Consider the following 19923-nt stretch of genomic DNA (forward strand, 5'->3'; position numbering starts at 1 on the left):
ATGTCACAATCAATGCACTCAAGGAGAAGACATTTCTGACTGAGAGCTCCTTGAGCACTTGTTGTGCTTTCTCAAGTGCACCACATTTTGCATCCATGTCAATCAAGGCGATCCCAAGATTGATGTCTTTTGCAAATAAACCATGACTAATATTTATCCCAAATCATCTTTTTGCAATTAACCCCTAACTAATAGTATCATCATGAATTATTTACCCCATATCACCATCTTGCTTGGTATCACGTGCATTAAAAACGTGGTCGTTGATGAATTCCTTCTCAAGAGACACCCTTGCTTTGCATCAACTGAAAACAAAAACCAACTTCCCAGTCCTGCCCCTCTTTCCTTCAAGATGCAAGTGTGTGTGATTGCATTTGGAGAGACACCCTTGCTTTGCATTAGCTGAAAACATCCCATAACTTTCTCCTCTCTAATGGGAGAGAGTCTTCTTTTGGGAGTCTCATCAAGAGGCCTCCTAAGCTCTCTCTCCTCTTGAAGAGGAAGAGAAATCCCATAAGCATGAAGTTGTTGAGTAACTTCGGCTTGCAAAGCAGGGTTGCCCATAGCTTGGTGCAACCTAGTAACAAGATAATTAACAAACATGGGACTAGCACCTTCATGTGCAAAATCAAAGTTATCAATGTTCATACTACTCTCTTGGTTATTATCATCCATCCTAATGAAACTTATGTATAGATTACTTTGTGCTTTGGTACCCTAAAAAACCTTAGTCGCTACTCTTCTTTACCTTTGAAAATTAGTTCTTAAGCAACCACACCCGTGGTTTAGAGTCTGTTGATTGCAAAGACTAGTGGAGAGGGTCTAACATTGCTCAGTTGATTATTGTTCCTATTGAGTTGCTCGTAGCTCAATAATGGTTAAGCCAAAGGAAAGCCCTGAGAGACTCCGTTACTATTAGGACTATAGTTCCCAACGGTGTACCTTGAACTAAGTCCTTCTCGACCAAGATAATAGACCATGTCCCACTTACCCTATTGCAATGAAGAGGTCCAACCTTTCATAAACAACTTAAGGACCTCTCTTCTTAATAAAGAAAAGAGAAACCAATAGCTTTGATACCAATGTAATGGAAATGGCCTAATAACTTTGAGGATAGCGAATTAAGAGAATTAGAATGAGTATTTTCATGAGACTACTTTGAGAATATAGAAGGTAACTTAATTAGCGGCAGCAACATAACCATAATATTTAATTAACTTGGCATGAACAATAATTTTGCAAGAGAGAGAATTAGAGAACATGACAGCAGTTGAGGATCGGATTTATGTGGAGCCGGTCCCCCCTCCAATAGGATTTTGTATTATAGATTCTCCCATCAAGAGAGACTTGGTACAATACAATCTTTATGTTCCTTGTGACCTAACTGATACAATGAAGATGGAAAGCTTCATGCATCAGGATCATAACATAAACTTGTAAAAGCATTAACCATCCCTGGCCTCAGTCCCAAGGCCTCAAACACCTTCAAGGGTGGAGAGAGCTAGCGGGGAACGAGGATAGGAAAGAGGAAGACGAAGTAACATACGAGAAAGAGATAGTTCCTCACTTATCATCACTCTACTGGCATTGTCATAATAAGTAATATCTAATTCTCCTAAGTGATTTTCTTATGTTAAACGGATCATTTAATATGGGGAAGTACCAAGGGAGAAAAAGCTAGAATATTGGTTAAGCTGGCAGACCGGCCACAGTAGGGATCCAAAGGAGGGAAAATAGGGATCCAAAAGGGGGGACCATCTGCAAAAGAGCAATGTGCAACAATGGGCTTCAAAGACCCTAAGGTTCAGCCCATTAAGACTTCCAGAACGCTAAGGTCCCAAAATTCAAAGGTTATGTCAAATGGTCCAACCCTAGGAGAAATTGGATGCTTTGTAGTGTGCCAAAAAGTCTTTGCAAGTTCCTACATATGAGGGGGCGAGACCTTTTAGTAGGGGATGAGAGAGAAACACACACACACACACACACACACACACACACACACACACACACATGCAAACCCCTTTACACAAAGGGCATAGTAGACACATGTCAGCTCCCTAGGCCAATTGCCCACAAGGTGCACTCAAATCCTATTGGATGGCCATAGAGGTGGACCAATGAGAATTAGGCTAGAGTAAATCTAGTTTAATTCATATATAAACACTTAATAAAAGAACCAATAAGAATTAAGCTCTCTAGAAGACTATCGGACAGTCTCCCAAGGGGCCCAATGAGCATTCAACAGCCCAATGGCTTGCCTGATTCCTATTGGCCAGAAGACAAAGGGGTCCAATGAGAGTTTAGTTGCATTATTTAATTACCTAAAGCTCTCACAAAAGGGGAAAGGGGGACACATGTCACAAGGCTATCACTTATGCTTCTCAATTATGAATGGATAAGCTCTGCAGGGTCCAATGGGGTGCCAGCAAGAGTAATTTGCAAGAGGGGTCGACCAAGAGAGACAGGGGCTGATTTTGGCAAGGCATTATCACACACACACTCACACAATCTCATGTGTGAAGCGAGAAAACTCTCTCTCTCCTTATCAAGCTGTAATTACTAAGCTATGCTAAGATTTTATGAGTGATTATGTAAGGAGATATACTTGTTTCTCGTAATACTACTCCTTCTTCCTCTCAATCTACTGTCATACCCCGCTAGCTCTCACCATCTTCAAAGGTGTATGAGGTCTTGGGTTTGAGATTGTGAGGAAATTGATGTTGTGTTTTATAAGTGTGTGCATGGTGCTTGAAGCTTCCATCTTCATTGCACCATCAAGTTATTGAAGGAACACAAAGTATTGTATCGTAAAATGTCTCCCTTGATGGGGAAACCTATAATACAAAGCCTTTTGGAGGGGGGACCGGCTCCATGTAAATCCGGAACTATTGTCAATAGCTTAATTTCTCTCTCTTTTGAAGTATTGTTCATGCCTATCTAACTAGGTGTTATGCTTTTGTTGCTCTCTCCATCCAAGCACTCTTCCTATGCTCATTAGGAATCTATTCTAATGAAATGCTCACTATGTTCATGTTATTTTCTGCTACACACAAGTTACTAGGCCATTAAATGTTATAGGCATATCATAGCATAATAGTATAAAAATGATGATGAAGAAGATGGCAAGCTTAAGCATGGGAGCATGGCTCTTGGTTGGATTTGCATCCCATAGCCAAGAGTGTTGGTGTAGGCTCTCAACTTCTCAACAAAGCTTGGAGAAGGAGATGGAGCTCTTGCACTTTGCTGAGCTTGCGAGTGTGTGTGTGTGTGTGAGAGAGAGAGTATACCCCCCAAGCACACCCCTAGATTCACTTGGTAGACCCCTTCTTGTAGCTCATGAGAGAATTTGATTGGACCCCTACAAGCTTAGCCAATCACATGCTTTAGTTAAATTCAGCAACCATGCTAGACTTGGGAGAAGTTTCCCCCTTTCCCCTTTGAGAGAGAGGACTTGATAAATGGATAAACAATTAATCAAATTAGCTAAATTATCATTGGAACCCTTGAGAGGCTAACCAATAGGTTTTAGGCACACCATGAGGGCAACATAGAGAGGAACTTGACAAGTGTCCTTATTGCTTCTTTAGACTAAGCTTGCCGTGTGTGAGGGTGTGTGTGTTCTCTCTCATGCCCCTACAATGAGGGCTCAACCCCCCTTGAGTAGGGATCTATTTTGCTTTTTGGAACTCCTCAAGACCCTCAAGTAGTCATGGAGCACCTTAGCACGTTAGTCATTAAGCACCTCAAGCACCTTAATCAGCAAGCACGACAAGCACCTCAAGCTTGGGCCGGATTTTCACCTCAAGCACATCCCTAGCTTGCCTAAGGTCAAAGGACTTTTAACACTAACCTTTGGAAGTCTTTAATGAAGCTAACCCTAAGGAATTTAAGATCCATTAAAGTAAAGCTATAACTTGTGGGCTCAGATTGTACTGAGACCCCTGGCGAAACAACATATGGAGGATCAATCGGACTTACCGAGGGAGTCTCCATTTGTGATACGGTTGGTTTTTTAGCCTTCCCTGTATCCAAGAATCTCATGAGACCCGTTGAAGGCATGTGGATCCCCTTGTTCTGTCTCTCTAGCTCAATAACCCTATGGATGACCTCACAAACTCTTTGTTGTTGATCCTCCACACTAGTAGCACCCGTTGTGGATTGTAGGACATCTAACCAGCCCATGTGATAGGTGTGACCTATGTATAGGTTGGTTAGAGTTTTTGTTTGTAGTTCGTACCCCCAGTTCTCATTTAGGAACGCTCCATCTAGGTTTGAGGTGTTAGGGGTGTCTTTTGAACTAAATGCAATGTGGCTCTCTATGGGTTGACCCTTAGTGGCTACTAATTTAGGAGCACTCGATTGCTCTCCTAGCAAAGATATTGACATAGGGGCTTTCACTTTTAACTCTCTTCGTTGCTCCACCTTGCGTAAGATCTCAATTTCCTTTTCCCTAGTTGTGATGATATACCGCTCAACTTCTTGTACTTCGGCAAGGCTTCTACTATCAGGTAATATAACCTCGGAGGGGAATAGCTCTGAAGAGTCAAGGGGTGTGGTGAATGGAGTATTCACGTGCACACTCTCTAAGAGCATGCGGTCTACGTTGGTTATGAATGGCGAATTTACTTCCCCACCCCCGTCATTTACATCATTAGCTCCATGTTCGGAGCGAGTGGCTCTACTAAAGGTTTCCTTCAAGCCGCTAAGCACGCTTGGCCCGGACCGTGGACCCATGGCATCCATGTCTTGGATTGAGCTATCAGAATTAGGCATTGGAAAACCCTCCATGACGTCGTAGTCAAAGAAAGAGTCACTAGCCGCTATGTTTGGGTCTTGGATTGTACTAGCTTGGGTCCCGGCCAAGGGCTCGAAACCTAAGGTAGGTGGATATTGAGAACTCGCGTAAGTCGAAATGCTCTCTAGTTGCTCGGCCTCTAACACACTACCAGAGCACAGATGCATGTGCCTTTGGCACCCTACAAGCGTCGATGAATAACCTCGAAGGTTAACCGCTTACTTTTTTAGGCGTCTGTTTTCACTCGTTTTTTGATGTTTTTTAAAGCTTTTTAATGATCATTTTTTGGATTAGATCATTTGATAGCTTGAAACAAGCGTATCGCTCAGGGGTCGTGGTGTGCTTTATAGCACAGCGTTTGGTTACTCGAAGCTCCGTTGGTCCTCAAAAAGGTCGATTTTTACCTACATGTGAGGCTAAAATACGTAATTTTAAAGGGGGTCTGAGGCCTGAGCTGGAGCGTGAGCTTGGACTTGGGTTTGGGCTTGGGCTTGGGAAATATTCTCGAGCCCGGTCCTACCTTTAAAAATTTTAAATTTATTTATTTATTATTCTTATTATTTTTTGGTATAAGGTCGCTGCAGCCGTGTTGTAGGTGCGAGCACACACACACCTAACCTACCTAGTTACAACTAACAGAGCTACTTTTACACACTATCACACTACTATAAAAATCTCGCATTCTTTCATTTGTGCAATTGAAGAGTGCTCTTGCTCCATCTCCATCTTCTTCTTCTTCATCTCCTTTTGTGTGTGTGTGTGTGTGTGTGTGTATGCGTGTGTGCGTGTGTGTGTGTGTGTGTGTGTGTGTGTGTGTGTGTGAGAGAGAGAGAGAGAGAGAGAGAGAGAGAGAGAGAGAGAGAGAGAGCATTGCAACGACGGCACAACGGCGATGAAGTGGTTGAGTGGGGCGCATCGATGACTCCTTCTTCTTCGCGACGAGGAATCCTCCACGACAGCAAGCGTAGAGCGATAAGTGACACACCATCGCCATCTTTGAGCTTACTAGTTTAGGCTAGTTGCGTGCTTGGAGCCATCTGTGGCTTGAACACAGTGCTAGACAAGGCCCTTGCTTTGATACGTGCGGTAGAAGCCCACATTTTTGGCGCCATTGTTGGGGAAATGCCCTACACTAAGCTTGAATGGCACTCTATGCTGCTTTGTGGTGCAATTCCAGATGTAGGAAAGGTAAAGAAGGAAGGTGTGTGTGTTGAGAAGGAGTTTGTTTTGCTGCTGTGTATTGTTTTGTTAATAGGGTATTGAAAGGTACTGTGTTTTTTCTGTTCATAAGGTGTTTTCTCTGTGATAAGGTGTTAGAATTAAGGTAGTAGATCCATAATGTTAGTTCTGTGTAAAGTATAGTAAGTAGTTCTGTGAATTAATGAGTTAACTCGCCCCATTCACACTTGGGTGCCCATACTTAGCCAACTAACCCTTGAATGTTTCTGTTAGGGTGCACCTCTCATCGGCAATCACTCTTACCCTTTTCCTATTGGACCGACAAGCCCGGTCCCTGACTCTACCAAATAAATAATACGGCGTCTGTCTCGTAGGTGACAGGAATGTGCGTGAGGGTTAACTCTCAAAGGGATTTGTAGACTTTCTAGGGGTAGGGTTTAGGCCTTGAGTTGCAACTGGATCTGTTGGAATTACTCCAATGACTATCAATCTCGCTATCTCTGCTTTTTCTAGTTTACGCTTTTAACACCTCACAAATCACTCACTCCCTAACTACACTAATCACAACAAAATTGTCAAACGCCGATGACCTAGCAAGCCGTATGCCCACTCAAACCTCTCTACAATCTCGAAAGTCCTATCGTTGGATTCTACCTAAATTAAAGTAACAAAATTTTGGCAAACCAAAGAGACTTTTACCTCGTAGGATTGGTCTAAGGTCACCTACCTAGGGCTCTCGTCCTCGGCAGCGGCGCCAATGTTGGCAAATACGCTATGAGCGAATGCTAGCATAGTGAGAAAAAAACCAACAACTCTATGTCAGCCAAGGACGAATCTTAACCGGTAGGGGCATGGAAACAAGGAGATGGGTGGCAATCACCTACTTGACCTTCTAAGACAATCTCTACTCAAGGAAACCAAATTTAGACGTTCTATGCACTTGTGAATACAACTCAACCTACAATGCTCATGCTATCCGAAACTAAACCAAATGCATTTGAAAGGTCACAAAATTGATAGAAAACACTCTCCTCATCAAGAGATCATTACCCTATGGACTCTGACTTGATATCCTACGTGCGACAATAACGTATACAGATAGGTAGCAAAATGCAGGTCACCACTTTTCAATTTGTGTGATCCTAATCTGTAGCTCTACTCGCCGTGAATCCACAGGTATAAAGAAATCACCAAACGGACACATGGTTTGCATGAAAACTCACCCGGAAGCTTGTAGGAGCTCGCTTTGTGACGACACCGGAATCGTGCAAGCTTGGTGTTGGATTGAAGCCCTACCCGTTTGCAAAGAATTGATGGTGTCGCTTTCGCAATGGAGGTTCCGTAGAGCGCATATGGAAGAGAAGAAATCTCTCTCTCTCTCTCTCTCTCTCTCTCTCTCTCTCTCTCTCTCTCTCTCTCTCTCTCTCTCTCTCTCTCTCTCAGACACAATGCATAGTAAACGTAAGATTAGATTAATTCAAAATTTGGCTTAGGGTTACAAAAATTGGCTTATATACAATTCCGTCTTAGAGGCTCATTCCCACAAAGAATATTGGCCGCTTAAACCATTATAGAATGTCATTCCATTTCAAAAAATAGTGATACAAAGAGTTGGAAAAAGCTTCTTCTATGTTTGGTCGTCGAGAGAGAGAGAGAGAGAGAGAGAGAGAGAGAGAGAGAGAGAGAGAGAGAGAGAGAGAGAGAGAGATTTGAAGGATGAGAGGGAGAATGAAAAGAGAATAATGCATGACATTCTGAAGAAAAAAAATGGTGTGTCTAAAGTGGAGGTGTGGGAGGGCTGAAGGGGTTGGTGCATGCTGCAGTAAGGTGGTTGAAGGATGGTTGGCCATTGCATCATGGGTTGGTGGATTTGTGGCCGCTCAAAATGGTGGGTTGGTGCCGCTTGTTCTTCCAATTTGCATGCACTCATGGGTAGTGCATGCCATGTGGTGGTTGGTGCCCATTGCATGCCAAGGAAAAGCGACTAGGGAAAGTAGTTCCAAAAATGAAGGGGGAGTTGGGAGGTATTAGAGGCCTACGGGAGTGCAGTGACAGTTGCTCTCTATCGTGATGTGCACATGTGCTATTGCTATCATATCTGCGGCTCAACGGTGAAGACAAGGGTAAGGCTACAATTGGTGGCCGTCAACTAGCTCCATTGATGGGGATGGTTACCATGAGTTGACGGGTGGATGGGTGTTATAGCACTCTGCCTAGTGCTACGACAATTGTTGTTTCTTTGCCAATTGATCGCCCACTCCCCATTACCTGAAGCTAGCACTCTGCCTAGTACTACGACGCCTGTCCTTTCTTTGCCAATTGGTGGCCCTCTCCCTATTACCTAAATCTACATAGGTGCTTATCTTGCTTTCCTTGCCCTATCTCCTTATTGCATGTTGTTGTTGGTTGGATGACGATGGGGATTGTAAGTACCCAACATTTTTCAATAAAAACTATTTCATTTATTTTGGAAAAATATTTAAGGTTCGCATTTTACTGAGTTGTAGAGCATTTCAACGGAACGATCGGATTGAAAATCGAACTCTCAAACTATTAAGTATTGCTTTTATTTACTTGGAAACAATAGGTTGATGGGGGAACTTAAGCCTCAAGACTATATCTAAAGATAAGAGTTGACTTTCAAGAAAGAAGGAGTAATTTCAGGAAAGAAAGAGTATTTTTAGGAAAGGAGTAGAAATAGTATTTTTAGAAGAGAAGGAGTAGAAAGAGTATTTTTAGAAGAGAAGGAGTAGGAGGAGTACTTTTAGGAAAGAAAAGTATTTTTAGAGAAGAAAGAGAAGTGAGAGCTTCTTTTCTTGGAAGTTAAGCTTCTCCTAAAATTAGAGACTCAAAATCGTGCATCAGAATGCATGCCCGCAATATATATATATATATATATATATATATATATATACTTATTTATTTATTTTATTTTTAACAACCGCAAATACACGCGAACTTATCTCTATGCTTTTTGCTATTCTTAACTTGTGCTTTTGGTTCTTGAGAGCTTATATAAAGGTCCCTCTTCCCTCACTTTCAAGACACACACACACACAAAGAAGTTCTCAGAAGCAGAAGTTCTCTTGCCATAATGCCAAAGCTACCTTCTCTCCCTAAACCTCTCACCCTCAACCTATCTCCATATCCATATCTACCACCATCGTGTTGTCCCTTGGATTGTTGAGTTCTCTCTCTCTCTCTCTCTCTCTCTCTCTCTCTCTCTCTCTCTCTCTCTCTCGCCATCTTCTCGACAAGCAAAGAAGCCATAACTTTGCTTTTCATGGCGAAGCTTTCCTTTTCTCTATCACGATATGATGGCCTCGAAGCGAGTGACACGAAGCTCTTCTCGGGGTTGGGGACCTCACATGGATAATGTGGGGTGGTCATCTCCTCCGCTCAATTGGTTTGTGGGTAGGTGCTTGGTACTTCAATCTTTAGAAGCCCTTCATACTACTTCAAGTATTCAACAATTTTGTTGAAAATTCGCATGCTGAGGGCAATCTTCTGGATCATCCATAACAAAAAGCACGCCCCACAAAGATCTCGAGATTGGTTCCCTTGATGAAAAACTCATCAGATGGATCTTGAATCTATGTTTGATGAGATTCAAAACCCCAATTTCTTCTTCTGTTTCTTTTTCGTGGGGTTAAATTTTCACTATTCTTCTTATGATTCTCTATAAGTACTAGTCATGTGGCATCAAGTACCTATCTTGTCAACTCCTTATATCTACTCTCTTACTGATATACTGCTTTTCTATATCAAACTCTCCCTATGACAATTACTAGGATGATTAGTCATGTGTTAAATACTATCGTAAGTATAATATGATGCTCATTAATATATTTGTTATAGCAGATGGTTAGCCTTTGCACCATCATGGTTAGTTAATATCTTTGCTATGTTATCACACAACTATACCCAACTTTGAATTAATCAAGCATAAAGATTTTGCATCCCAAGTGAAAATATGGAATCAAAAAATAGAAATAAGTAAATAAATTATCAACCTCATGCTTACAACACTTAGCTGTGCGCGTATGTCGCACATGTCAATGCAAGGAGCTTGCCGATACACTGTGTGCGAGCCACAAATGGCTCCAAGCACACAACAAGCCTAAACTAGTAAGCTCAAAGATGGAGATGGTGTGTCACTCACCGCTCTACGCTTGCTGTCGTGGAGGATTCCTCGCCGCGAAGAAGAGGGAGACGTCGCTACGCCGCACTCAACCGCTTCGCCGCCGTCGTGCCTTCGTAATGCTCTATCGCACACACACTCCCTCTCTCTCCCTCTCTCACTCTCTCACACATACACACACACACACACACAAGGAGATGAAGAAGAAGAAGATGGAGATGGAGCAAGAGCACTCTTCAATTGCACAAATGAGAGAATGAGTGAATTTTAGGTTTAGTTGATTTTTATATGAGCTCGCCTCATTCACACTTGGACGCCCATGCTTAGCCAACTAATCCCTTGAATGTTCCAGTTAGAGTGCGCCTCTCATCGGCGATCACTCTTACCCTTTTCCTATTGGACCGACAAGCCCGATACCTGACTCTACCAAATAAATAATACAATGTCCATCATAGGTGATAGGAATGTGCGTGAGGGTTAACATGCCCCCCTTCCTGATGTAGATTCCATCCTCAGAAGCTATTGAGTTGAAGCTCGTTCGTCGAGGTGGAAGGGCCTCTAAGATGAAGGTCCTTAGCCTCCTTCAGTCACACTGCAAAATCAAACAACATTGGCACAGTAATTGCATTCTCATAAGGAATTAAAAAGCATATGCAGTTGTAGGCAGACAATTTGATTGGTAACAGAATTTTAAACCTTTTGTCAGCAATAAACATTAAATTGCAATATAATCAAACGCATAAACAGTTGTAAAGATAAAAAATTAAACAAGTCCGGGGTCGTTAATTTAACGATCGAAAGGCACTAAAGATCGACTATTAATACCATGGGTAAGCTTAATTTTCTTTGGTCAATTAAGTTGTTTAATCGCGAGAGCCAAGTATTTCATGTTCGAGGGTTGACTAGAGGCTATACCTAGAAGACCTTGTAGTTAAGCTACGATAAAAGGAATTTCTCATGAAATCATCGCCTAACTGATTATCTTTTCTTTGACCCCCCAAAGTCTTTTCACAGTGATTCAATTTTGATGTGTGTGCTTATTTTGTATGCCTTGGGTTTTTTGCTTTTCAAGGGAAAGCGCCCACACTAGGAACCTCTAGGGCTCTAGTACCATAGGCGATACATGTGAGTGAAGTACCAAATCAAGCTAAGATTTCTCTTCCAGCTTAAGATTTTACATTGTGGCGCTTTGATTTTTTGTTTGTTTGTTTTTAGCATTTTAATTTTGTAGCTTTGGGGGGTCATATAACATTGTTACCCTCCCCAGGCTCATCACACTAGTAAACTCCCTTTATAATACTTAAGCTAAAGGTCAATAGAGACTAAGCCCACTAGAAAGCCCTAGTACATTTCACACAATGCTGTCTAAATCTGATTAAGAACCTAAGTAACCAATGGTTATTAGGAAGGCATTCCCCATGGTATTAAGAGAAGATCTCTAACACCTAGCTTGGTCAAACTAGCTTAGTCGGACTGCTTGATTTTTAAACCTAGACAAGTGATTATGACAAAAAATTACATTGAATTTAATGTTTGATAAATGTACCGAAGATCATGCTACCAATCACAATTAAAGCAGACAAACATGGATGCAAAAAGATAAGGGGCAATGTTAATGGACAAGAAACACCTGTTTATGTTGATGGTTGCGCTTGATTTGAAGTGTGAACGAGAGAAAGATTCCATTAATGTCCAAATCCTAACAACAACAACACGTTCCTATACACACAAGGAAACACAAAGAATACCTCTAGGAGGCACATCAGTGGGAAAAAGGAACTTTGCTAATCACTCAACTCTAAAACAGAAACACTCCTATCATACTAATTCTACCTACCCTCCATCACTCGAGTGATGAGGATCAAAGGTGTTTTATGGAATAGGTTTCTGTTTCAGTGTAGCGGATGCGAATGTGTAGGTTTGAGTTAATGTTTTGACTTTTATTGTGCATACTTGTTTGCTAATTGCTCTTGCTCTTTATTTTTTTGTTTTTTGTGAGTATAAGGATTTATATGTACATTCCCTAAGATTGGGAGATTGAGAGGTCAGGGAGGAAGGTTGAGAGGGGAGTGAGTGAATGATGACTGTCAGCAAACACTCCCCCCTTCCTTGGGTAGATCATATTGTTTGAAATGTGCTCGTCACCCTTTGAAACCGATTGTTCCAGTTAGTAATGGGTGAGGATTTTTTCCATTAGTTTTCTATTACCTTAGGTGCCTCATCGAGTTGCAAGGGTGGTAAGGTACTCTCCCAGGATCGAACTTGAAGTAGTGCATCTGGTAATAATTGAATATTGGGAGGTGTGGATTCCTTTGTAGATTTATGGAGGTCCACTATTGTAGATGGAGGATGTGGAGAAGCTTTTACCTCTATGGATGCATTACATGAGGAGCTAGAAGCTTCATGGGACTCCCCCCTTCCTGAGCTAGGTGGAACAAATCGTTCTTTCTTCGGTACCCAAACTAGCTCTGGAGCGGGTGTGTAGCATTCTGTGACTTTTTTCTTTCCGTGATCGTTGATTCATTTTGGAGCTACGGGATTGGGCACACATGGGTCAGGTGACAAGTAAGAACACAATCTATGTTTTGGCACCCAGATTTGATCATTTCCTTGTAAGTAGCCTTGGGCTTCCAATAGTCGTTTAGGAATCCACCGCCAAGTTTCCTTACATTTCTTGGAGCGTGAGACATTTCTTACAAGGCTTCTGTTTTTTAGCACTAGCTATGGTCGCTAAAGAAGCTTTAGGGACCCACTGTTATGTTTTCTTCTTTATATTAGGATGAGTCTTGTCAAAAGCTACATGCATTGCTTCTAGCATATTTAACGGTATGAGTGGTGGCATTTCATCCCCCTCAGGTGTTACCCAGGTCGTCCCCCTGTTTCCCCAAGTGTCTATGGTTGCTGCTAGGTGGACCCAATCCGCATTGTCCGACTCAGTCATCCCAGGTAGTACGTCCATATAAGGAGAATCTTCCTCAACATCAGTGTCCACTTTACACGTGTAACAATACTACAATGGGACCGAGTAAACTGTTGTGTCAGATCTATGATCAATTATAAACCTAGTTCTTAGAGGATGTGCTCGACCAGTTACAAGATCCACTCGAATGACAAAATCTTGGAACTGCAAGTAGACATGGTTTTTAGACCAGTCATGCACCGTTTTTGCTTCCCGCATGAAAGGACGTCCTAAAATCATCTTCGATGCCATAGTGTGTTTGGAGAAATCCATAACAATGAAGTAATCCTCATTTTATGTCCAAAGACCTTGATCTTGAGATCTTCTAGCATCCCAATAGGTTTAACAATAGACCCATTGGCCATCTTCACTACAATGGTTGTGGTCGCAAGGTGAGGTCTTCCCATAGTTTCCCATCAATTTTTAGTCACAATGCTAACCCCAGCGCCACCATCAAGGATTCCCTTCACAGTTAATCCCTTAGTAGTGATTGGTATGGTCGCATTGGATTCATCACCCTCAAAGTATTGTCCCAACTTGTTAACATGTATTTCTATAACAAGGTTCTCATCTAGGTTGGGTCGTGGATCTAAGTGTTCCTCCTCTATTGGCATCTCCCCAGCTCCATCCATCTGTGAAAATTGTGGTAGCCCAAACTTTAGTTCTCCATTGAGGAAGGCTCGAAGAGCTGAGATTAGCTCAGGGTCTTTATATAGTTTGGACATAATGGTGGTTCTAACTTCTGAAGACATGAAATCCATCAATTTGGCAATGTTTAACGACACCTTTTGGACCTCAGTCCCTTGACGTGGGGAATATGGGATCTCCATTTCTTCTAGGATCAGGTAGTCCCTCTGTAAACATTCTTTCCATCAAGAAGTGAGTATGCCCACTTTCCCATGACCTTAAGTCACTTTCTTCTTGGATGACACTAGGTATGGCTAAGGGTCTATGGACTTGGTGAGGTTGTTGTTGCGTAGGGAACACTGTGTCTGTAATCTGGATCTGCCTAGGTGCTGGTTCTAGATCCCTTTGGGTATCTTCTACCAAACTCCTTAATTGCTTGACTCACTCAATCTCCTCTGTAGGGTTTGGATAAGTTCCTATCTTCTTCTTGGATCTTGGCCATTGTGGCTCATGAAGATCTTCCTTGTTGGTTTCTATCTTAGTTTTCGTTTTGGTCTCCATGGTTTCACCTGAATCAGAATCCTCTTCAACGTCGTTCATATATAAGGGGTCGTCACCAGTCCCTATGTTGGTCATTGAACTGGGGTTTGACTTCGCTGCTTTTTACGGTCTCTTCCTTCGTGTTTTCTTCTTTTTATGAGATTGGGCAATTGATGCCGTGTCTCTTTCCTCAAGAATATAATTTTGTTTTGGAGGATCGATCGTGTGAGTACGTATACTGGTACCACAACTGTACTTTGTGATGGCTCCTCGGTAACTTCAATCAAGTTTAATGGCATGATCTTCGGTGCATTTGGATTATTTGGACATTGGGCAATCAAATGATATATGCCACATCGATTACACATGAGTATCGGCATTGTAGACGTGCTCGCTTGATTGGTTTGCATTAGTGTGGCATTCTTTTGTAGCCTAATAGGACACTCGGCTACACGATGTGGACCTCCACACTCATAGCATTGAAGAGGTGGTCTCTTAGCAGTGTAATTTATATTTTGGTCTCTTGCAGCACGAGTAGCTACTTGATAGACAGGTTTGACTTGTCCCCAATAGTCCTCCATGTAGTATTTTGGACTTTCTTCAAGCATATCTAGGCCATAGGCAATATTAGGATCTATAACTTCTCACAACCTTCCAAACAAGCAATAGATGACTCATAACCCACTTGATTCACAGAAGTGATTCTCGGATATGGTGGTTGCGGTCCTAGCACTGGAGGTGGTAAAGGTGTTGTTTGAACAACATTTTGGGCCCTAGGAACCATGTGTTGTGTTGTTTGTTCAAGAGGTGGGGCCGGCATTAACGCAGGCAGGCACTCGAGGTGTGTCTATCCATGCTAAGGTTGGTCTATTGGCCATCGCGTGCTTAAATACTATGCAATCCTTAGCTTGATGAACATACCTCCCACAGGCATTGTAGTTCCCATTGAATTTTACTCTAAACATAGGGCATTCACTGGTACTATGCGGTCCATAGAATACTGAGCACCATTGTTGCTCCCTTCTTGGATACATATGATTGTTTTGCGGAGCATGATTGTCTGTAAGACTCTCTTGAATAGCCTTGGTGAGATCTGCTAAAGTCATCTCAGATATCTTTGGCTCCTTAGAAATAGGCTTTAAGGTAATTGGCTGATGCCCTGATGCTTGCGAGCTAATAGATTTAGGCTCAACAGACACTCTTTCTCCTTGAATTATTAAATTATCCTCCAATTGGATCGCATTGGTGGTGACTGCTTCCCAAGTGGTGATACCTCTAATGACTAGGGCAGTGTAGATATCCTCATGTCAATTGGTTATTGTTGAAGCGCTCATTTGGATTACAACGAGAATTCAAATGCTTCAAGCGACTAATAAAGTCTCTCACCGACTCTCCTTCCTCTCGTTGGGCTTTCTGGAGCTGAGAGGCTACACCCCAAAGTACTCCCTCTCGTATGTACTCTTTCAAGAAAAGTCTCCTAAGAATAGGGTAAATCGTTTTTTCTTCCACCCTTAGGGTTCTATACCAATCCCCAGCCTTTCCAGTTAAGGTTAGGCTTAAAGCATTACTCTTATGCAGGTCATTGTGTTCTCCTAGAGAATCACATATTTGTTCAAACACTTCGATATGCTTTCTCACATCCCCGTCTCCACTAAATTTTTGTGTGAGCTTGGCTATTGTACTGCCTTACTTCTAGGCTCTCTATCAGGCGCTTTACGCATATTCTCAGCAATAGATCGACCAATAGCTTGAGCAAATGTTGCCAAGTCACCTAAGTGAGCAGGCACCGTGGGTGAAGGTGCTCTAGACTTCATGTGCAGTAGGTATTGGCATTGGGCTTGGTGCATAGGAAGCCCTTGGGTTCCACGTTGGGTACGATGTTGTGCCATGTGGTGGCCCAAAGTTCATGTGTGTGGCCCTAGGCATAGCAGACGTCGGATGTGACATGTTAATGCTAGCCGGTATAGTCCCATGGAAATAAGAACTTGGGTATTGTGGTTGTGGAGCATAGGTTGTTGAAACAATGGGAGGGGTAGGGACTACATGAGTGTGATGACCCATAGGTGCATACGATTGGTACACACTTGTAGGTACTGTTGCAGGCATTGAGCTACCATGTAGTGGTGCTTTACTAACAAATGAGGTCCATGGCGTGTTTCTTGGCATGCCCATCATTGGGGTAGGTATGGTAGCCGTGGTGTCATCAAGGGAAAGATGAGCTAGACTTGGAAAGGTAAAGCTATCACTTGTGGGCTCAAATTGCACCGAGACCCCTGGAGAAACAACATATGGAGGATCCATTGGACTTACCGAGGGAGTCTCCATTTGCGATAAGGTCGGTTGTTTAGCCTTTCCTGTATTTAAGAATCTCATTAGACCCGTTGATGGCATGTTGATCCCCTTGTTCCGTCTCTCTAACTCAATGACCCTATGGATGACCTCACAAACTCTTTGTTGTCGATCCTCTACACTAGTAGCACCCATTGTGGATTGTAGGACATCTAACCAACCCACGTGATAGGTGTGACGTGTATATAGGTCGGTCAAAGTTTCCGTTTGTAGTTCGTACTCCCAGTTCTCATTTAAGAACGCTCCCTCTAGGATTGAGGTGCTAGGGGTGTCCTTTGAGCTAGATGCAATGTTTCTTTCTAGGGGTTGGTGGCCCTTAGCGGTCAGGAGCACTCGATTGCTCTCCTAGCAAAGATATTGACCTAGGAGCTTTTGATTTTAACTCTCTTCGTTGCTCCGCCTTGCGTAAGCTCTCGACTTCCTTTTCCCTCGCTGCAAGGATATATCGCTCAACCTCTTGCACTTCGGCAAGGCTTCTACCATCGGGTAATATGACCTCGGAGGGAAATAACTCTGAAAAGTCAGGAGGTGCAGTGAATGAAGTATTCACGTGCACATTTTCTAAGGGTATAGGGTCTACGTTGGTCATGAATGGAGAATTTACTTCCCCACCCCCCTCATTTACATCATTAACTCCATGTTCGGAGCGAGTGGCTCTACTAAAGGTTTCCTTCAAGCGGCTAAGCACGCTCGGCCCGGACCGTGGGCCCATGGCATGCATGTCTTGGCTTGAGCTATCGGGATTAGGCATTGGAAAATCCTCCATGACGTCGTAGTCAGAGGAAGAGTCACTAGCCGCTATGTTCGGGTCTTGGTTTGTACTACCTTCGGTCCCCGCCGAGAGCCCGAAACCTAAGGTAGGTGGATATTGAGAACTCGCGTAAGTCGAAATTCTCTCTAGTTGCTCCGTCTCTAGCACACGACCAGAGCGCAGATGCATGTGCCTTTGACAACCTACAAGCGGCGAACAACCTCGAAGGTTAACTGCTTACTTTTTTAGGCGTCCGCTCTCACTCGTTTTTTTTTAATGTTTTTTAATGATTGGTTTTTTTGATTAAAGTGTGTGATAGCTCAAAACAAGCGTATCACTCAGAGGGTCACGGTGTGCTTTACAACACAACGTTCGGTCACCCGAAGCTTCGTTGGTCCTCAAGAAATCGATTTTTTAGCTACGTGTGAAACTAAAATTCGTAATTTTAAAAGGCGATAGATGCCTAAGCCTGAGCGTGAGCTTGGGCTTGGGTCTCGAGATATTCCCGATCCCGGTCCTACCTTTAAAATTTTTAAAAAAATTAAAAAAAAAGGTCACCGCGGCCTGCGCGAGAGCACACACACACACTCTACCTACCTACTTCCAACTAATACACCTACTGTTACACACTAACACACTCTATTAGCTCTCACAAATCTACTTCCTACTTACTGTACATTACATTACACAGAACTAACAACCTTATACTAACACCTTACAAAGAGAAAAAACACAGTTCCTTTGAAAACTCCATTAACAAAAAAAATAAAGAGTAGTAACACAAAATCCTTCTTCTCAACACACACACCCTCCTTCCTTACCTTTCCTACAATTGAAATTGCACTACAAAAGAAGCACAGAGTGCCATTCAAGCTTAGTGTATGGCATTCCCCGACAGCGGCACCAAAAATGTGCGCGTATGTCGCACGTGTCAATGCAAGGAACTTGCCAATACACTGTGTGCGAGCCATAAATGGCTCCAAGCACACAACAAGCTTAAACTAGTAAGCTCAAAGATGGCGATGGTGTGTCACTCACCGCTCTACGCTTGCTGTCGTGGAGATTCCTCGTCGCAAAGAAGAGGGAGACACCGCTACAACGCGCTCAACCGCTTCGCCGCCGTCGTGTCTTCATAATGCTCGATCGCACACACTCCCTCTCTCACTCTCTCTCTCTCTCACACACACACACACACACAAGGAGATGATGAAGAAGAAGATGGAGATGGAGCAAGAGTACTCTTCAATTGCACAAATAAGAGAATGAGTGAATTTTAGGTTTAGTTGACTTTTATATGAGCTCGTCCCATTCACACTTGGGTGCTCATGCTTAGCCAACTAATTCCTTGAATGTTCCAGTTAGAGTGCGTCTCTCATCGGCGATCACTCTTACCCTTTTTCTATTGGACCGACAAGCCCGGTACCTGACTCTACCAAATAAATAATACAATGTCCGTCATAAGTGATAGGAATGTGCGCGAGGGTTAACATTAGCTATGGTAGATCACTTGTTAAGCTCTTGCTTCATAAATTACCAATCATCAAGATAAAAGCACTTAGCTTTGATACCACTGCTCCAGATGGGAGCATAGAGGGCCCATAAAAACACAAAACAAAATGCTACAAATGATCAAACCAACCAGATTGCATACCTGAAAGATCATAGCACACATTATCCAAAGCGGAATTTATTTTGAGAGGAATAGAGAGCGAGAGATAAGCAAAAGAGCTTTGTGCATATGTACCTCCCATAGTGGAGTGCTACACTTGCATAGAGATGGAAGAGATGAGGAAGGGGAGTAGGAGAAGAGAGACACATGCATATTGGGTACAATCTCCCTGTTTGCAAGAGTGAACATTTTCCTCTTGCACATACATTAATTTATAGATTTCTTCAATGCTCAAAATAATTAAAATGTATGTCCGAACATAAAAATGACCATTGCTCATAAAGAGCTCTTCATTAATAAAATATCCATAAACTCTCTATCCTTTGCATAATCCATAGACCAATTATGCTTTGCCACCTTCCATCTGCAATAGATAATTGTTAATCAAATCCCATCACATGGACAAGCTCAATGAAGATATTCACTTGGAAGGTGTTGTGGGGGGTTATCCCAATTGGAAACAATATTCTTGCTAGAGGACTTTTGGCCGAGACACTTCCTTTTGATGCAAAGTAGCTTCAGAGGATCCTTTGCATCAGTTTAAAGAATGCCCTTCCTCGCAAGGTCTTGCTATCAAAAATTGTAGATGAGTGCAGAAGAATTGGAAGGTGCTCTTCTTTAGAAATGACTTGGCCATCGGAGGGAGAAGGTTTCACAGTGTAACAATTTCAGTATGCACACAAATTAACATGTATAGTTACCTGAAAAAATTTGGAAAGTGAGGAACACTCGGGTCTTTGGCAGAAACTTTGTAGTATTCCAATTCAAGGATATCGTGCATGAAAGCACAAAGCTTATATTTATAATAGGGTAAACAATAAGATCTAATGCGCAAGCCGAACAATGGAAACATGCACTAAGTTGTATCATTGACTCATACTGATGAATTGTACACGCCCTTTCGTGGAAATGT

This window comes from Adiantum capillus-veneris, chromosome 5 (assembly GCF_014529385.1).
Source record: "Adiantum capillus-veneris isolate H3 chromosome 5, ASM1452938v2, whole genome shotgun sequence".
Taxonomy (NCBI): domain Eukaryota; kingdom Viridiplantae; phylum Streptophyta; class Polypodiopsida; order Polypodiales; family Pteridaceae; genus Adiantum; species Adiantum capillus-veneris.